Source organism: Chrysemys picta, chromosome 10, assembly GCF_011386835.1.
Source record: "Chrysemys picta bellii isolate R12L10 chromosome 10, ASM1138683v2, whole genome shotgun sequence".
In the NCBI taxonomy this organism is placed as follows: Eukaryota; Metazoa; Chordata; order Testudines; family Emydidae; genus Chrysemys; species Chrysemys picta.
Window position 1 is genome coordinate 33,712,229 of NC_088800.1, and position 20,520 is coordinate 33,732,748.

A 20,520-nucleotide genomic window follows, 5' to 3' on the forward strand; every position below is an offset into this window, starting at 1 on the left:
GGGGTGGAGTTACTTATAGACTGTGATAGTCATGCCGTAACCTTCTCTTTGTTAAGCTAATTAGATAGAGCTCCTTAAGTCTATCACTATGGAATTTTTTATAATCCTTTAATCATTTTTGTGGCTCCTCTCTGAGCCCTTACCAACATCCTTCTTGAACTTTTTCTTGCAGAATATGGTGCCCTTTTTAAGGGCTGACCTGTGCCAACAGATTCCTTGTGCAAGGGCTGACTATCTAGTAACTGTAGTTCCTAAGGGGTGATGTGACTACTGGGTGATGTGACTGCTGGCTGGAAGCAGGACCAGCTGGGGAAAAGGGACTAGGCTACCAAAACAGTGCTCTGTGACTCAGAACAGTGAGAAAGCTGAGTGTGCCTGCAAGTCTCTGTGGAGAGCCAAGGAGCGGCCTGAGATGGGCTGTCTGAAAGGAGGCCGGGAGAAGAAAAGCAGAGCTTTAGAATGGAGTGGAGGCCACTTATATGGTATAGGCCTCTGGACTGGATTTGAGAGATAAGGGAGAGTCTCTGCTTTATCGTGCTCATTAGAGGTGTGAAATGCATACACCCAAGGGGCCGGACCTAGAACTGTAGTCAGACCAGGATGAAGGGACAGTTGGAGCTGTTGAGAAGTAGCCTGTGCACCAAGTGGGAAAGATTTAGCAGTCTCATTACCTCAAGGATAGTAACTGAAGCAGTGATAGGGGTGGTAACTTCTTTTACTTGAAGTGGGGATGTCTAAACTACAAAATATGTTCGACCTAATGTCAATATACAGCTGCCACAGCAGTTAAATCGCTCGCGCATGTCTACACTTTGCTTCTCGTGTTGGCGATGCCTGACCTCACCAGCAGTGCTTGCACCACTTGAACTGTCAGTGTGGGGCATTGTGGGATTGCTTCTGAAAGCCAGCAATAGTCATTGTAAGCAACTGAATTGACCTGCATTGACGTAACTACATTGACATTGACTCTACGCCTCTTGTGGAGGTGGAGTTATTAAGTCGGTGTAGCGGGCGAGTTACGTCGGCGGGAGTGAAATTTTAGTGTAGACGCTTACAGAGTTAGGATGACATAAGTTGCTTTGCTTTTTGTAGTATAGACCTGGGCAATGAAAAGAGCCTTATATCTCTAGAGTCATTCTTTTCTCTCTCCTGACCCTTTTGCAGGCCAGCCTGTCACAGGCCAGACTTGCCTACATCCAGGAGACGGTTGAAATAGATCCCTGCTGTTGTGAACGCTGAGGCTGACAACTTTGGGAGCTGTAGAGTAGCAGCTGGCTGGCATGATGTCACCTAACTTCACTGGCAGCTGAATCTGTGGTGAAAGACATTGGCAGCTGGTGGCCCATCAACAACTAAGGCTGTCACTGTTCCTGACACTAGTTCAACTGAACTGATGTTGCCAGTGGTGTAAAACATTTCAAAACCATACCCAGCACAGATTCAGCCATTAATTTTAGGTGTAGTAAATCATTCTACCTTGCCTCACCTGGCTTAAATCCCTGGTCATAATTGTGGAACAGAAGCAACACTGTAGTGTAGGATGTACAGAGGTGTTCCCTATAACTTCCTGGTTTATTTAATGTGTCTGTGTTATATTGACACAAATGATCACAGGCATCTTCAGTCAGCTGTATTGTCTGTGTCCCAAATACACTGTGTCTATTGCTCTGCATAGTTTCATTAGTTTCTCCTGCCACAATCTTGTAAGTTTTCATCACATGTAATACCTGTCTGGATTGTTTGATCCATGTGTGCTGCGCTAGAGACTGTGGTAGGCATGATAACTGGCTTGGCTGGAGGTGTGAAGCTGAAGCTAGCTGTCTGCTTTTAAAGGTGCCTGGTTTATATTATTCATTAATATTTATTCTGCTCAGTGCTAATCATGGATAGAAACTGATTTGTCAAATTAATGGAGATTAAGACCTTTCATAAAAGCTTTTGTTAATTTCAGCAAACAGTACAATTCAAGAGTAGTCATTGAAAGCAACTGAAATACTCTTGTTCATGCTAATGCTAAACAAGTCAGTGCTGTTTTACTTGTTTCTGCTCCACCTTCCTGCCTTCGTTTTGTGTGACTTCTCTGATGCCTCTTATGTTTCCTTTGTTACCCTTTTGTTTTCACCCTCCAAAAATCCCTCCCCTGAGTTTACAGCTGAGTTGAGTTTTTATAGTGGCCCAAACTAACACTAGGCATTTCCTTTCTGTACAGAGCAAGAGCAAAGTAGTATAGACTCGATTCATATTAGTTTTGCTTTGGTGCTGCTGTTACGTAGACAAGAAAAAGTTAGACATCAGCACCCCTGTGTAAAACATAAAGCCCTATCATAACAAAGAAAATTTTGCCATACAGTATTAGCAACAGTCTGTTATTCTTAGAACTATAGACTGAGGATCCAGAGGGGAGCAACAAAGATGATCAAAGGGATGGAATGCAAGCCATATGAGCAAAGGCTGAAGGAACTGGGTATGTTTAGTTTGGAAAAAGGGAGATTAAGGAGGAACATGATAGTGGTCTTCAAATACTTGAAAGGCTGCCATAAAAAAGATGGAGAAAAATTATTCTCTCTTGCCACACAGGGCAGGACGAGAGGCAATGAGTTCAAACGACAGCACAGCAGATTTTGATTAAATCTCAGGAAAAACTTCCTAACTGTAAGAACAGTAGGACAATGGAACAAACTGCCTAGGGAAGACATGGAACCTCCTTCACTAGAAGTTTTCAAAAAGAGTCTGGATAGCCATCTATTTTGGGTGGTTTAGATACAACAAATCCACCTTGGCAGGGGGTTAGACTAAATGACATTTGTGGTCCCGTCTGACGCTATGGTTCTATAATTCTCTGATTGTAGAGATGTATGGCTGGAAGGGATTTCAAGAGGTTATGTAGTCCATCCCCCTGTGCTGCGAGAGGAGCCAATATACCTAGCCATCCCTAACAGATGTTTTGTCTAACCTATTCTTAAAAACTTAAAATGATGGGGATCCCACAAGCTCCCTTGAAAGCCTGTTCCAGAACTTAACTATCCTTGTGGTTGAAAGTTTTTTTCCGAATATCTAACCTAAATCTTCCTTGCTGCAGATTACGTCCATTACGTCTTATCCTACTGTTGGTGGACATGGAGAACCAGACTGATCACCATCCTCTAGAATAGCCCTCAACTTATTTGAAGACAGCTATCAGGCCCTTCCCCATCTTCTTTTCTCAAGACTAAACCAGTTTTTTAACCTTTCTTCATAGGACGTATCTTCTAAGCTGTTTATCACATTTGAGCTCCCCTCTGGAGTCTCCAGTTTGTCCACATCTTAAAATGTAACACCCAAAACTGGACACAGTACTGCAGCTGAGGCTTCACCAGTGCCAAGTAGAGCTGAACAATTACTCATGTGTCTTACATGCGACATTCCTTTAGTACACTGCAGAATGATATTTGCCTTTGTTGCAATTCCATCACATTTTTGGCTTATATTCAGTTTGTGATCCCCTATGACCTCTAGATCCTATCACACGTTAGAACGAAGGCTACAACAGCCACATGGCACAGACAGCAGTTTGTCCAGAAGGTTCAGTTAGGCTTGCTCAGTTGCAGTTGAAAATTGTTAAAACTCTAAATGTAACAGGACTTGATCTTGGCTTTTCACCATTCAGATAGAGGTACTTCTAGCTTCAATCAGAATTAAGACGTAAAAGTAAATAACTAGATTTGACTGCTTAGTGCCAGAGATCTGGATGTCCATGTGGGTCTCCCCTTCTGCAAAATGCATCAGTACTTAAAGTAGAAACTTGAGAATGGTTTGGCATATGGGAATGAACTGAAAATAAGTGGCATGAGGCAGGGGGTGTGTCCTGTAGTCGCTTGTAGAATAATTTTAAAAGGCCGTGTTAAAGCTGAAATGGACTTCTTAAGTGTTCTTGTTGACTATTCTGTAGGATTTAGTTGGAGCAGGGGATTAAGGTGAGAAAATACATAATAAAAAACCATAGCGGAACTGTGATATATGTGTAATAGCAATTGGACAACAAAATTCCCCTGGTAGATCACTTCAGAGATCTGACTTGGTAATCAAAAGGATAAATATTTTTGCTATGGTATAATCACTCTGGAAATAACATTTTCTGTTTTTTGAAAATGTATATTCACATCCAAGTCATTGTAGATGTTATGTGGACTTGAATTATATCTGGAGAGTGTAAAATTTGACATTTTCCCAAACTTTGTTAGCTTCAGAGGAGGGGTATAATTATCCTTGCTGCTTGTGTGCCTGTGTAAATGTCTGTCATAATTAACTAGCTTAAATTGTTTCAGGTCAGATGTAATTTCTCATTTAACAATATGCTTAAAAAGAGTTTGTTTTAAAGACGTTACCCCCAATTATTACAAAATGATAGTCCAGAATAATGAGTTAGCATCACAGAGTTAACCTGGATTAAACCCTTTGGATGATGGGACTGTGTTTTGTGTGGGTCAAATGGAGGCCTTTCACAAAGCTCCTAACTTCTCTTCAGTTGGTTGCTTTGGGTGAGTTGTGAGCACTCTGTCATCCAGTCCTATGCTTTTCAGGTTGAAAAACTAAAGAAGGGGCTATTTTTTCTCTAGCAGACTATTGGGAGCAATGGTTTGCTCCTGTAGCATGAAGTGCACTTAAATATTTGGTATTAGGGAAACTCAAAACAAAAAGTACAAGGCATCAACATTTGCTAGACCAGAAATAACTCTTTAAGTATTTTTATGTGATTGATATCCCAACATAGTGTCCAGTTTGTTTTCTTTGACTAGACTGATACAGTATGCTCCTGGTGGGAGATGGACAGTATTTTGCATGTCTTAGGAATCAAGTGCACGGGAGGGTTTTGACTGATAGCATATCCCCCTCTTCAGTGAGTGTCGCAGTTATGGGGCTAGCTGCACATCTGTCTGGTCTCTTTGAATGGTTCCTCCCTTCACCTTCTCCCCCCACGTTAGGCCTCTCGCCCATACTTGTCTCTGGGTGGAATTTCTCCATGCTTCCACTGTTAGACCATACACTACCCGTGTGTATCATCCACTTATTACTGTGCAGGCCTGTCTGTGTTTGGGCATCTGCCTGATCCTCCCTTGGGAACCTCTGACCAGTGATATTGACCAACAGCTTTCTTAATACCAAGAGTTTTTAGTTAGCATTTGGAACAAAGCATTAGAGAAAACTGAAAACAGCCTATCAATATTTAGTCTCTGCAACAACCTACCCATATTTAGGGTGAGCAGGCGTCCCGTTTTTAAAGGGACAGGACCATCTTTAAGCCCTCCCACAGGTGTCCCAACTTTTTTCTTAAAAACAGGCAAATTGTCCCTTATTTTCTGTCTCCCTCCCATCAGTACTGGTGGGTCCTGCTGCTGGCCGGATCCCTGCTCGCCAGCCATCTGCTCACCAGTGGTAAGTGGTTGGGGGAAGGGGGTCCACTGACCAATGATAGGGGTGTGTGTGTGTGTGTGTGTGTGCGTGCGCAAGGCTGGTGGCAGGGTGAAGCTGCAGCGTGTGGGGCCAGCTGCTTCCCCCTGCTGGTCCATCAGCGCAGTCCCTGCTGCATGCTGGCTCTCTGCTAGCAGGGCCCTGCTACCTGTCCTGTTTCTGGACAGGACTGGCTGTGCGCTGCGAGGTGCGGTGGCTGATGAGTGTGGGCAGGTGCCAGGCAGCGGCCGGTTACATGTCGTCTCTGCTGCCCACCCATTGGCCCTTTACGTGCATCCCCTCTCACTGTCCCCTCCCTGCTTTGCCCCTTCGCCCCGCTGCTCCTCTGTATCCCCCCCCCCCCCCCCCAGCAGGGCATATCCTGCTCCCAGTGCTGTGTGGAGAACCAGTCTCTGGTCAGAGCGCTGAGCTCACCAACAGCCTGGCTGGCAGGCTCCTTCCTTCCCCCCCACTGCCTCTGGCTGGGTTGGCATCCTGGGAAAGCCCAATACCCTCCGGCCTGAGGTGCTGGCTAGGAGGAGCCAAGCCCTGTATGTGCCAAAGCCCCGCACAGCACTGGCACGGGGAAGCTGGTAAGCTCTGGACTGGGGTGGGAAGTGATTTCCAGACTGTTCCCACCCCGAACTTGCAGGTTCCACAGTAGCGCGCCCCTCCCTCCCCCCGACAGGGGCTTAGCACCCTCTTTGCCTTCCCCAGGGAGCGTGGGGCTGCTCCGTCCCCTGGGAACTTTCCCCTGCTGAGCCACCTCTCTCTGGCCAGGTTCACTGAAGCCCCTGCAATTAGGTTTCCTGGGTCCTAGTGCACAATGCATCCTTAAGGTTTAACCCCTTCCTGCCTGCACTGTAGTCCTGTCTGTGCCATAGATGGGAGGCGGCTGGGTTATGTTGGTGGCCAGCAGTAGCCTGGAGGTGTTAGCTGCCTTTCAGCACTGTGCAGGCAGGAAGGGACAAGCTGCTTCCTGCCATGGGGGTGGGGGGGGAGGTGAGACAAGAAGCGATGAGCTCTGCAAAGACAAGGGCCAGATCATCTCCCCCTTCCCTCCGCCCCCCTCTGGCGGGAAGTAACTCTCATCCCTTCCCTCCCGCACAGTGCTGAAAGGCTGCTGCTGGCCATCTTCTGGTATAAACCCTGGCAGAAATCGGGGTGGGGAGCATGTGACCCTGCGTGCCCCTCACCCATGTGTTGCCTCGGGAAGACATGGCACCAGGTACTAGGAGAGACGGGCAGGGAGCGGGTTGGGTCGGTCGGTCACCGCCCCATGTGAGAGAGGTATACGGGAGTGTGTCACTTCTCCCTGTGTGTGTGTGGGGGGGGAGGGTAGGGATGTATGTGTCACCCCTCTCTTTGTGAATCTTAAAGCCTTAAAAATAAGAAGGTAAATAAAAAGAATCCAACTACACAGTATTTCTTTTTAACGGGGGCTCAGTCAACTTGATGTTAATTTGAACATTTATACTGCATAGCTCTGATTGCCGTTGAACTCACTTGAATACAAGTCATTTTACCATGTGTCCTGTATTCAGCATAGGGAAATATGGTCACCCTACCCATATTTCATCTCCACTAATCTAACGCTACAGTAAAATATAAGTTAGATATAAAGGCTTTCCTGTTAGATTACAAGAAAGCAACTGAGACAGCTCACATGTTCTTGAAAACCAAAGGTGGTCCTGTGATCCATCCTGGTCTTAGTTGGCAGCTCACCTGTCCTTTTAGCTCACTTGAGTTGGCTATCTTGTATATGAGTCTCCCTGGTGGAAGAGACTCTGATCTTGCAGAGGGAATCCATCACACGCACACACACACACATATTCTTTCTATCTATCTATCTATCTATCTATCTATCTATCTATCTATCTATCTATCTATCTATCTATCTATCTATCTATCTATAATATAGTTTGTTTTGTTTCAGGGCCCCTGTGTGATGTTTCCTAGTGCCTCAGGTGGGTTTCTCGTGGCAGACCCTGCTGGCTGCATGGATCATCAGAGGATGATACCTTGATGGTTGCTCCATTGCTTGAGTGGCTGGACCAATGTGGTCTTAATGGACTGAAATTACTGGCTGGCTGGCACTGTCTCCTCATGGGTGAGGGGTTATCTGTCAAGGAAGGGTGGGACTTGTCAGTCTAGCACAGTCTTAAGAATCAAGTGCATAAATAGCATTTTAGATTCAGATGAAAATATGCTATGAATAGAGATACACGTTATGTATTATCACAATGAATATTCTCATTTGTCATTTTCTCTTCTATTCTTTTGTCTCCTTCCCTAAAGCAGGCACAATGTAGCATGTCTGGTCCTTCTCAGGTGCAAGGGGAGATAAGCAAAGCAGACACCAGTCCAGGATAGTAGCTGTCATAAAGTAATAGTGTAGCTAAGCTGCCTGTAGGCTCAGCACTGCAGACATTCAGTGTTTGACTGCTTGTTAAATCAAATGTTGTGTGAGGAGGAAAGCTGGCCTGAGGACTTGAGACAGAATGCGGCTCACCAGAAATTGTTGTAGGATGTGGGAGGATGGTGTCCACGTGTGATAGGCCTAATGGAGGTTGGTCCTTCAGATGCAGACATGCTTAGGCAATACACTGTCAATTTCACTGGCTTAGTTGGCTATCACCTGCTTCAGGTGACCCAAGTCTGTGGAGCTTAAAAAAAAGATATACTTATTTTTGTACAATGGACAGGAACAGATCTTGATAAAGGGGACGTGTTTTTCAAGGAGACATGGTTCATATGTTCATCTTGACTTTATCAGTGACCCTCAGCTTAAAGGAGAGGTTTTATGATTAACATCCGAGTTCACATTGTTGCTGCTGATCAAGAACTCCCCAGTTAGTGTCCAGTTTTCCTTCCCTTTACACTGAATAGTACCTTACTTGGTGAGTAGTTGCACTGAAATCCGTGGAGCTAATTAAGAAAGCTGATGTTCAACGTCATTAGGGTGGCAGAAACAAACCCTTGAAGATGGAGCATAGGAGCAAGTACCTCCTTGTCTTCCTGGAACAAAGACTTTACATAGTCTATCACGTTGATGTAGTTTTAGTGCGTTGGGATCCACTAAAGGAGCTACACAAATGGGAAATTAGTTATTACTACTGCAGTTTTTTCCTTTCACCTTTCGAGTTGTACTCAGAGGAACAAACTTTGTGCAAAGCAGCGTATCATTTCAAGGAAAAATGTTAGTAAGTAATCCATTTATCTCCTTCTACCATTTTGTATAAGGCTTGAGTTTTGACCTGTGAAGCACCAGCATATTTATATCTGTACGGAAGTATCACATTGAAGAGAATACAGTTTATAGAGCTTAATTATTTAAGATTTTACTTTTGAAGCATTCAAGTGTGTTATTCCTTGTTAAGGTCCAATGTACTGCAGCTATTTTTAATTAATGCTGTCCCCGTCTAATGCTATTCTTTTAACTAACTTTGTAAAAGCTGTTAGCTTTGAGGATCTAAACCAGCAGTGACTTACAATAATTCCTCAGATATGGGCCACTGAATCTTTTAACAAAGACGTAAATATTTTAACTGCCGAAATACCATGTTGTGGAACGAAATATAATTGTCTGTTTTGTATTGTATTGTTAGCTCTTTAATTGAATCACAAAATGTTTAGATTTGTTCAGTGTTCTTTTTGTATTAGGATATAGCTACACTACAGAGATTATAGCGGCGCGGCTGTACCAATGCATCCTGTGCCACTGTAGCACTGCTACTGCAGAATGCTCTAAGCCAATGGGGGAGAGAGCTCTTCCATTGACTTAATTACTCCAGCCCCTGCGAGCAGCGGTAGCTATGTCGGCGGGAGAAGCTCTCCTGACAACATAGCATTGTCCACACTGGCAATGTGGGTGTAACTTACTCCGCTCAGGGCGATGGCTTATTCACACCCCCGAGCAACATAACTTACATGGAGGTAAGCTGTAGTGTGTACATAGCCTTAGAAGCAGGGGAAACAGACAAAAAGTGTAGTGATGGAAATTTGAATTGGTTTACTTTCACTTTGCACGTGGTGGCTCTAATTTGAAATACACAACTAGCCTAGAGTAAGCTGCTTACAGGACAGTGTGTGGGAAAAGCTCACTGGAATTTTAGTTGCTGGCTTCCTGCTATGGATATTTGGTGTAAGCAAATGCAGCACCATGGCATTTTTGACTGTATTGGCTTTTGAAAATGAGAGTTCAACTAGAAGGCCAGAACCTATGATGATGGTGATGAAAATAATTGTAGGTAGTTTCTGGATTTTGGTATCTTAAAGTAGTGCACCTCTGCACTTTCTGCAAGAGGCATCAAAGGAGCAGATTACTTGTGATGTATCACACCGATAAAAACAAGTGGATATTCGTATGGAATCTGCTTGTGTTCAGCCTGTAGTTCTATCACTTTGACTGTTTTAGAAGTCAAAAGTGCCCCTCCTTGGGGACTAGGTCTATTAAGATAAAATAAACTTCAAAAATCCACAACAAAATCCATTCCTAACTCCATACACCAGGTTTCTCGTCCTCCTCTCCAGCCTCCCTGCCTGGAGAGCTTTGCAGTCTCTCCCCTTTTTGGTCAGGGTCTCTCCCTGGCTGACACAGCTTGCCTGGTCTCATGGTCTTCCCTGCAGGAGCCTTTCCTCACTCTCTGCCAAAGCTTTCTGAGCTTCCCCCTTCACTGCAGTCACCTGCCCTTACTGGAAACCACCTGATAAAACTCAGGTATACCTCATTCTATACGCAGGGTTCGGTAGGCCCAGCCCTGAAGGGGAAAGCCACCCTCTTACATTGTGCTCTGTGTGTCTTATGGGGCTGTGTTAGACTAAGGCAAGAAACTAGTGATGTAGAGTAGAAACTTTGGTGGACTAACCTGGCTTTATAATATATTGTCTTCACTTTCTAGTGATATGATAGTTATAGGACTATTGATTGAATATGGAAAAGAGTATCTCAAAAGGGAGGGTCATTTTTTGGCTCTAAAATGCAGGGCTTTGGAGCGGAGCCCGGAGCTGGAATGCGGAGCAACTCCGGAGCAGTGGAGCTGCAGGTTTTTGCCTGGAGCGGAGCCGAAGCACAGCTCCAAAGCCCTGCTAAAACGTAGTAAAGCGCCCAGTGTAAGCTTAGCTGCAAGAATCCCTAGAAGTACCACTGTGTGTTTGTAGCACCATGTTTCTAAAGATGCCTCTAAGATGTGAGGCTAACCAGTTTGGCTAACAGTTACTGCCAACAGTGTGTTTTATCATGCCTGTTTCTGAATGTACCTAAGTTAGTTCCCCAAGCATTCCTCTGGTTCTTGAAACTTGCTGCATCCAATTTACACAACATTAGTTTCAAGCCAATCCTTAGTTCATTGGTGTTCTGTAATCGCCCCGCATGCTCAACTGCTTTGATGCATTAGCTAAAACAAGTGCAGTTTCATGGTTTGAATTTATGGTGAGAATCAAGACTGCTGCTTAAATGAGACCTTGGTATTGACAAATTTTAAATGGCCCTTCATTCCTTTTGATCAATTTTTAGTACTAAAAGCACTGCACTGTTAACTTACTTACTGGAAACCCTGAGCTTCTACACAGTTGTTAAAATAATCTTAAAGCCTTACTGTAATGCCTATAGATCAGTTGATTCTTTGCTTCACTCATGGTAAGGGTTAAATATTATGGACAATGTACGTTTATCAATTGAAATGTGAAGTAAAGGAGCTGAAGCATGGAAGGGATCTCAAGAGGTTATCTAGTCCAGTACCTTGTACTCCATGTTTGTGTAACCCGCTCTTAAAAATTTCCAGTGACGGAGATTCCACAACCTCTCTGGGCAATTTATTCCAGTGCTTCAGTTCCTTCTCTTTCTACTACAAAAGACAGAGAAAATTTTAATACAATTTGACTTGGAGGTGGTGAATTGTTCCCAGTTCAGGTGTAGTTTCAGGAATATGAAACCTGGTTTTATAGGCGCAAACTGTGAGTTTTCTGCTGCCCACTGTAATAAATCTTAGGATTTGTTATGCAATATTGGTAGGAGGAGTAGAAAATTGGCCTAATTTGTTGACTGCTGAATACAGAGTTGCTACACTTAAAGCCATTGTGAATAATCTTCTTTTTATCCTTGCAATATTTTCCAGCTATGAGAGATCCTACGTCTGCAATGACAGTGCACCCTATTTCTTCGAATAAAGTGCTGCTGCAACAAGTTCAAGTGAATCAGGGTTCTCTCCTATAACTGAGTGCTGGGACCTCAGCAACATTTGAAGGAAAAGGCAAAAGGACTTTGGGCTGGGCACACAAATAGGGGAGTAATAAATTGAATTAGTTGGGAACAGCGGAGGAAGTGGTAGGTACAACACTGAAACAAACCTTTAGGGATAGTGTCTAAAGGGACTGGTTGACTCTTTCTAGCAACTCACAGGCATGTCTGTATTTTATAGGATCATAGGACTGGAAGGGATCTCGAGAGGTTATCTAGTCCAGTACCTTGCACTCTATGTTTGTGTAATCCATTCTTAAATTTCCAGTGACGGAGATTCCACAACCTCTCTGGGCAATTTATTCCAGTGCTTAACCACCTTGACAGTTAGGAAGTTTTTCCTAATGCCTAAACTGCCCTTGCTGCAATGCTTCTTGTCCTATCCTCAGAGGTTATGAAGAAAAATTTGTCTCCCTCCTCCTTGTAACAACCTTTTATGTACTGGTTTAACATGAATCCTTCCCATCTGCACATACACAGAAACCCTGGATTACCAGTGAAGGGGAAAGCTTTGCTCACGTAACCGCTTACATACCTGTTGTGTCCAGTGAAATTCAGGATGGAATATGGGTGCAGGAACTAAGTAATCTTGACACAGGGGTTCCTGAAGTGGCCTTATTATATATGTGTTTCTACCGTTAGTCACTCAGTAGTGAAATGTGTAACTTGGCATTCTTGATGGAGATTTTTGACCTTGTTAAAACTGCTTGCGTAACTTGGTTCTTTGTCTGCTCTACCTTCATTTTAAATGCACTCAGCAGCAAAGTGTCGTCATTCCTTTTCAGAGAAATAGGTATGTTTTGTCCTACCATATTTAATACCCTGTGAACATAATTAAAAAATTGATTTTTGTTTTCACCACCTAAAAAGGTGTAAGTCAGCTACTGTAGAATTATCTTTCTGTTCAGTCATTTCTTTCTTAGCTGGCTTCGTTGGCTGCATCTGGTCTACCATTAGTTGGGCCTTAATTTAATTGTCCGAGTGTAGGGTGAGAATGTGAAACACATGACTGGTACACGACCTTCTATTCTGTCGATGTTGCAATCTCAGCAGTTGTCTGCTGTAAGCAAGCAACTGTGGCCCAAGGTAACAATTCAGATATATTCATGCTCTTTCCTGGCAGATAGAATTGAAGCAAAATATCCATGAAAAACTGGTTGCTAAAGATCTCCTGAACCACTGTGTCCATATGCTCTGTGCTGATAACAAGCTTTCAGGATGTGTCTGTAAATCTCCCATGTGAAACGATTTACTGGCAGCCTGACTACTTGGAATATCCGTATTCTAGAATCCTGACTCTCTCCCGGCCCCAGGTTGTTCTGAGCAATGGAAGGATCATTCAGAGGCTCGTGTAACTGCATATAGTAATATGCAGCAACTTTGAGGGGAATATAGCTTGCGAAACACTTCTCGGACCATGTCCTCTTCAGAAGGTAGTCTTTTAACCGTGGATGGTATATGATATCGGGGTCCTCTTTAAAGCTTCTCTCTTATAGGAATAAGATCTGCTTTCTAAACTACCCATTGAATGTTATTATTTACCACCTATGGTCATAGCTCTTCCTGCACCTGTAAATGCCACATCTTAAAAAAAACTTGCAAAATTAGACACCTTCAGTAAAAAGTCTTGGTGGTGGTGCTGCAATCTGATTATAAGAAGCAGTTTCTATTTTATTTTAGTTTAATTAACTAGAATAAAAATGGAATGTAGACGAAAAGCAAATTCTATTAACTGGGGAGGGAAAAAGACCTCAGTGGTGCATAATTTCTGCAGTCTATATGGAAAAAACAGTAGTCACTAAGTGCCATAGCACAGTCCCATCTAATCAAGGCTTCTGTGTTCATCCACTGTACCTTATTTAAATAACTGTATAAGCAAAATTTGATGGTGTTCCTAACTGAATAACTGCATATTCTAATATGTCAATGTTGCTGACCCTGAAAAATGTATTTCTAAACAATAGAGATAGCAGAGGAAGTGGATTGAAGTAGTTACTAAAAATATGCAGTATTTCTATTCACCAGGAAATGGATGACATATTAAATGGGTTTAAAAATACTTCAGCTGAAGGAGCAAATCTCATAAACTTTTGATGTATTGCACTTCCTCGTCCAGCTTCCCTGAGAAACAGAACAGTGAGACACTTCAAATTTGCAGTTGAGTTAAAGCATACAACCTTTCCTGCTTCCCCTTCAATGCAAATTCAAGTTCCTTATGGTATTAAATGTATTCCAACTGAAGTTCTGCACAGCTATACATCACTGACCATGCTTCAAGTGCGATGTTTAGCCTTAACTAACAGTGATGCTGGGGAGGGGAGAGGAAGGATAATACTGAACATTTCTTCTCTTTTGCAAACTCTGCCACTCTAGAGATAGTGGTAAATACCATGCTAACTTGGTGGTTTAGGTCCAGACTAAAAATTACTCAAAGTATTCACTGTCTAATGTACTCTATCTTAAACTACCATAATCCATTTTGCCTTCATTTGAAGTCATATAGCAACAACTAATGAGTCATTAACCCATGCTTCTGTACAAGGGATTGATGTATTTTTCCAGTTCATCACAGTTACCTTTTGCAGCACTCAAAAGCCAATGTGTCAGGCCAGACAAAGAAATAGTATTATCCCAAAGAAGGGCATACAGATGTTTCCATAGAAATGACCACGGTCAGTTCTGCTGTTCTTATGATAGTGCTTCCTTTGCTTGTATGTTCTATTTCTTTCTTCACCCTTCACCTCCTTTCCTCGTTCTTTCTAGAACATAAGCTCTTTGGAGCAAAGATGGCCTTGCTTATATCTGAATGGTGACATCCAATATCGAGTGGGATGGGGAAAAATAAAGGGCAAGCTCTCATAGTGTATATAACAGTAACTTTATAGTCCCCTACATCCCAGTGTTTGGCATGTGATGTAGCAGGAATTTGATGCAGTCAAATGGGATTTTGTAAACTGAACTCATTTCTGCTGAGTTGTTCTCATCCCATAATCCATGGAACCTTTCCGTAAATCATAATAGGTAGTGGCAAGCCAACTTGCATGCTTGTAATAAATTATAGCCAGCCCCATTGAAAAAGGGACCATGTGACCTGTACCTCTTCATGTGAATTAGATTTAAATGGTCTATTTAGAAGAATGGACTCTATTCTAACTGGCTGTTTGCAATATTTCACAACGGTTTTGAATCTCCATTGATGTTTCCTTGGAAACCGCCTGCAAAGTCTTAGTTCACTTGGAGGAAGGCAGGAGAGGGAAGGATATGCCTGTTAAGTACATTCTTGTTAAAAGACTAATGAAATGGATCCTGAGAGGTGCATGAACAGGTTCAGTTTAGTTTTTACAGTAGAGTAGCTCTCCTGAATAATCACTGTAGTGTTACCTGAGGCCTTTTGTTAGAAGAAGTGAAGCCTTTTAAAAGTATTTTATGGCTCCTGTGAAGTATCCACCCTTACTTTTCCCTGTCTGCACGAGCTGAAGCTTATTTGGCACCTACTAGCCTGAGGATTAAGTTTACTAGCCAAGGCAAATAAAACTGGTGCTATTGGTCATGTCCCAGCAATTTAAAGGAACAAAACAGTTGTGCACTAGTTTTAAATGTGACTTAGTCAGCTTATGTTGAATTACTGTAACTGAAAGCTGGCTGAACGGAAATTTCTGCTCTGTGTATTTGACAAATGCCGTTTGTATTGATGGTTGCTGAAGACTGATTAGCTGTAGGACACCACAAATATTAATAGTGTTAGATGAATTCAGGCAAAATTTGTTGAATAAACTATTTGCCGGATACTCTTCCACTAACACGACTTACTATAATCCTTGCTTTTGTTACTTTCTTTCCCTTCCTGTCTTCCTCCTCCTCTTACTACTTCCCCCTGAGACTGCAACTTCTCGATTATACATCACTGCTGTTATCAATCCCATCAAGTCCTTCCAGTCAACCATGCTCACCTGCAAAACATAAAAGTTTTACCAGACATATAAAAGCCAAAAGTTTTGACCTGCTAGTCTCAGATCTTTTCCACCCTCTCCTCAGCCTTCTGCCTGCTCTAAGAAATGAGTTTTTGGCTTCTCTGATTACTTTAACCTTCTTTTTTTAAAAAATCATTTACTCAGTGCCTGGCTCTGCAACAGAATGAAACCATTTAATTGCCTCCTAGTTTTGCTGTTATCCACTGAAACAGTGTATGCCGACGAGTGGTCAGCTTTCACTCTGCTTCAGCTTATGGATGTTCTGAGCAGCAGCAGTATTGGAGCTTTCTGCACATTTAAAATTTCGGCGTCAATTTACAGTGCATCTGGATTCAACAAGAAAAGCTAAAAACTCCTACATATTTCAAAGGAAGTTGAAATTCTAAAGATGTATCTACTCACCTGGAAAAGCTTTGGTTTCGCTCATGAGCCCCATGTATTTTTTTAAGCTACACTGAAGTCATATTCCATTTAGTCTTCAGTTTAATCACCCAGATGCGTCTCAGAAATCTGAGATTTGATTTGGGCTGTGCTCTCAAGCAGACCGTGATCTTCCTCCTGTATTTTTTTGCTGAGAAAAGTTCAGTTGCTTCCCTTAAATATTTGCAATTTTATTTAGGTAAACCTCAGGGAAATTTGCCAAGATAAAAATGTGCTTGCCAGAAGTATGGTTTTCCCCAGTCGTGCCAGTGCAGGAATGTTTGGCCTGATGTTCTTGGCCTGAATGCTTTTAAATGGTTATGGTCTGTCTGCAAAGCCAATTGTCATCCGTATAACAAATAACACACACTTGCAAGAGGGCTTGCATGTCATTCATTCATGAAAGTAGTTGGGATATAAATCCAAAAGGTAGGTCTGAATTAACTCTAACCATTTGGTCATAAGACCATTTTGAACTTTCCCATCTCTGGGGTCTGGGCTGACCAACAGCTGATTTTTGGGAACATTTCCACTTCCTGCAGTGTCTCAGCTAAGGTTAGTTAATTGTGGATAATGTACAAGTTTTTAGTGGTGTTCTTGTTCTTTGTGGGGTAGTGCACAAGTATTGGCTACCTAATACTGGCACAGTAAGAGGTGATGGGAGGATGGGTTAAATTGTAAAAAAATCTATTAAATTTCCCTACTTATGCTGACCATGAAAAGATAAATGGGAAATCGGATGAATTGTTGGTTTGGATATGCCATGTTTTTGATAAATAAAATTGAGTGAGGTGACAACTCAAGGGTGCAAGTCTGCTGGGAACACGTCTGTAGGCAAATAAAATGCCATTTAAATAAATTGGTAAAATTTGCATTCCAGCTGTGGCCTGGTGTACACTACAAATGCTTTGCTGGTGTAGCTATTCTGGCAGAGCCCCCTAGTATAAGTGCAGCTGATGCTGACAGACTTCTTTCAGTGTAGGAACATCACCTCCCCGAATGACATTAGCTGTGCTGACAGAGATACTCATCTGTCGGCATAGCTGCATCTACGCTGGGGGAGGGGTTGCTACCATAGCATGTCGGCAAGAGGGTGTAGTTTTTTCATACCCTTGATTGACATAGCTATGCCTACAAAACTTTGTAGTGTAGACCAAGCCTAACTGAATACCTAGAATAAACTCTCCAGTGTGCATGTAATGCTCACAACTGTTAGATAACACATTTCTCACTTGCACGCACACAGCCTAAGGTTCTGCTGCTTTGGGAACTCTTCAGTGCACAAGGCATCAGTTCACCAGTGCAAACTTGGGCAGTGTTATTCGGCCAGTTAACCTTGGCCATCTCCTTTTGGATAAATCCTGTCTAACCAAGTACTACTTCTTAACAAGTGGCCAAATTTCATAGGTAGATCCACCCTCTGTCTTCCTCTGTCAGTATACACCAGGCTTCACACAGCCTTATGACAGTGTAATCAGTCAGTTAATTTTGGTTTTTCAGTTTCTATGGTCTCTGATCCAAGTTAATGACAATAAACAGATTTGTAGACTCAGCACACAAACAGATTAGTTTGATTTTCTTTATCGACTTTTACATTTGAAAAGTGAGTTGTAAGATCAGTAATATTAAGAAGCTTCTGTGGGCACTAACTGGTGGGACAAGAGTTTGTCTCAGATTTTGGACTTTGCTCGCAAGCAATTGTTACTAGTGTCCCTTCTGCAGGTGTTTAAATGCAAATTCCTCTTTCTAGCAGTTCTGATAGTAGAGACATTGTTTCTAGAATTGATAATCCAAAGGGCAAACATCTTCTTCATTTATCATCTACTTGGTAAAATTGATTTGTAATTCTCTTCTGCAATCTCGGTATTTGTTCTTGCACCTGGGAGAAGGGTGTCAGTTTTGTCCCTATACACTAAGTAGGTCCTGTGAAACTGTCCAGTGGCAGTATCAGATTTAAGTTCTGTGGGTCAAATTTAGTTTTTACTACAGATTCACAATATGCTACTTGCGTTTCACTGGCAGGAGGATTTTATCTTAAGATTTTGGGATGTGGTTTTCGTAAGAGTTTCAAACAGAAGGAAATATGAATAGTCACTCTTCTGCAGTAATCTTCACTGTTAGAGCGTATTTTGCCTAAAACGTAAATATGAGCTTTTCAAAAGAGCTGGCTGAAGATGTAGGAAATGTGTTCAGAGTGAGACTCTGGGCTGAAAACCAGGAAGGCTTTAGCAGAAGTATTAAAACAACCCGGCTGAATCTTAACAGCAGTTTCTCCTTTGGAAGAGTGGAAGGTGGCAAACGTTTCAAATATGGTCTGTAATGTAGTGGGAATTGCAGGCCAGTCATTCTGGCATCAGGTTGGTGTGAAATCTTAGGAGTTAATTTCAGGGATCAACTGAACAATTCCTGGAAATAACAGCTTTCCTAGGCCATCTGATTTTGGTAAAGGAAGTGATGATTCACTTCAGTGACATTCTCAAGAGTTTATGCCATATGGATACAATGGTGTCATACTGGTCTTTCTTTAAATCAAGAGCTAGCTCAGAGGATGGAAAGTCAATAAAAATATATTATATTTTTTGTGGAGTCTTTGATTCCTAAAGTTTCTAGAAGTTTCACAAGTCAAACAAATTACAGTATACAACCAGTGCATCACTTACTGCTAAAATGTTGCGCTCTCTGTTGTGGAATACATTAGCTATACCAGATGGTATAGCCGTACTATGGTTTTCTACAGGAAGCGAAGAATAAAACACCTAGTTGCAGTGGAATGGGGACTTCATCTTTCCTACTGCGTAGTGTCACCACACTGCTGCAGCTAGTCCTTCAAAGTGATTGAGATCCCAGAGTAGATCTGCATATCTTTAAAGGGAAAGATACAAACTGAGCCTTTTCTTCAGCCTCCTGAAGGGTATCTTGATATGGTAGGAGGAGGAGAGTTGTCAACGTCCTTTCTCAGAATGGAGCAATAGCTGGGGCTGGCATGGAGGAGGAAACTGCAACTGGGGCTGACTTGAAATACTGGCCATTATAAGGCAGGAGCTGTGGGGAAGTGAGGCTGAAACAGCCACTTGTACAGGGAGCACAAGAGAGCCTGAAATAGTGGGAGCTGGTGTTGAAGCATTCTTTATGGACGTGTGCGGCTGGAGAACAGATTCAGCCTAGGTTGAGAGAGACAGGCCAGTAGGGCCCAAAGGTGGTCAGGTGACAAGAAAGAGTTCTAACAGCCCGTGCAGGTGAAGGAAGTACTTGAATCCCACTTGCTCCCTTATCTTCCTGAACAAAGAGAGGTGGCATGTAAGAACATAAGTCTGAGGCTTCCTATTTAGGGGAAGGAGGGAGTGAGGAGGTCATGACAGGGCTGTCAAAACTATATGGGGACAGGCTGTGATTCAGCCGAGAAACCACAGCCACATCAGGAAGCTCAGACAGGTATCAGAGAGCACTTATTCTCGAGTCCTTCCACTGAAGAAAATGCTTCTGTTTGGTTAATCTTGAACTACACCTCTACCCCAATATAACGCTGTCCTCGGGAGCCAAAAAATCTTACCGCGTTATAGGTGAAACCGCATTATTGAACTTGCTTTGATCCACCGGAGTGCACAGCCCTGCCCCCCCCCGGAGCGCTGCTTTACTGCGTTATATCCAAATTCGTGTTATATTAGGGCGTGTTATATCGGGATAAAGGTGTACATTGAAGAGTGTAAGCTGAATTTTAGTTTCCTTTGTTTTTGTATCTTTTTTTGCTATTCCAGACACTGCTCTCTCCTGGGATGGAGTGAGTGCTTTTCAACATACAGATGAATGCTGAACAACATCATCTTTGTTCTTTGGGGGCATGAAGTAAAGCAATTACAATGACAGCGAAGTGTCTGGGCCTGAAAGATTAATGTCCATAGGAAGACATAATGGAAGTAAAAACACCTTCTAATTAGAAAGGTTTGATATGGAACTCATGTGGTTACAATAACAGATTTGTAAATGCAGCACTTTCTTCTCTGACAAGTTCTTTTAAAATGTCATTTGAGTTGAGAAACTCAGTTAGAGGTGGCAAATTCCCCCCCCCCCCCGCTCCCCAAAGGAAAAAGGAACTTTTGGAGACAGTTTTATCCTCAAAAAGTAGCTAACTATGCCCAGGAAATTGAGAAGCAATTATAACCATTAAATTAATCTACACTTGTGTATCCCTTTGGAAATGAAGATCTCAGAGTACAAGAAACCACCACATCTTAGAAGCTTGCACAATATAAAATCTTCTATACATCTATCTTATTATTTCTTTTCTATAGATCTATTCCCAGAGAGGCACCAAGCTTTTACTAATTTTCGCCATTGGGACAGCAGGTCCAGAAATACACCTTGGCAAGACTAGGAAGATACATTGACACAATTTTCAGTGGAGAAGCAATTCATAATTTAGGCTACTGACAACTTAATAACCAGTATTTCAACTTATCAGAGGGG

At 42.5% G+C, this 20,520-nt stretch overlaps 1 protein-coding gene and 1 long non-coding RNA gene across 9 annotated transcripts in view; one reads left to right on the top strand and one right to left on the bottom strand.

Moving 5' to 3' along the window:
* The window catches only part of TLN2 (talin 2), a 378,548-nt gene that overhangs the window by 94,271 nt on the left and 263,757 nt on the right, over positions 1-20,520 (top strand). The gene's annotated exons all lie outside the window — the stretch shown is intronic.
* Positions 1-20,520, bottom strand: part of LOC103305819 (uncharacterized) — a 30,434-nt gene that overhangs the window by 9,474 nt on the left and 440 nt on the right. The window lies entirely within an intron of this gene.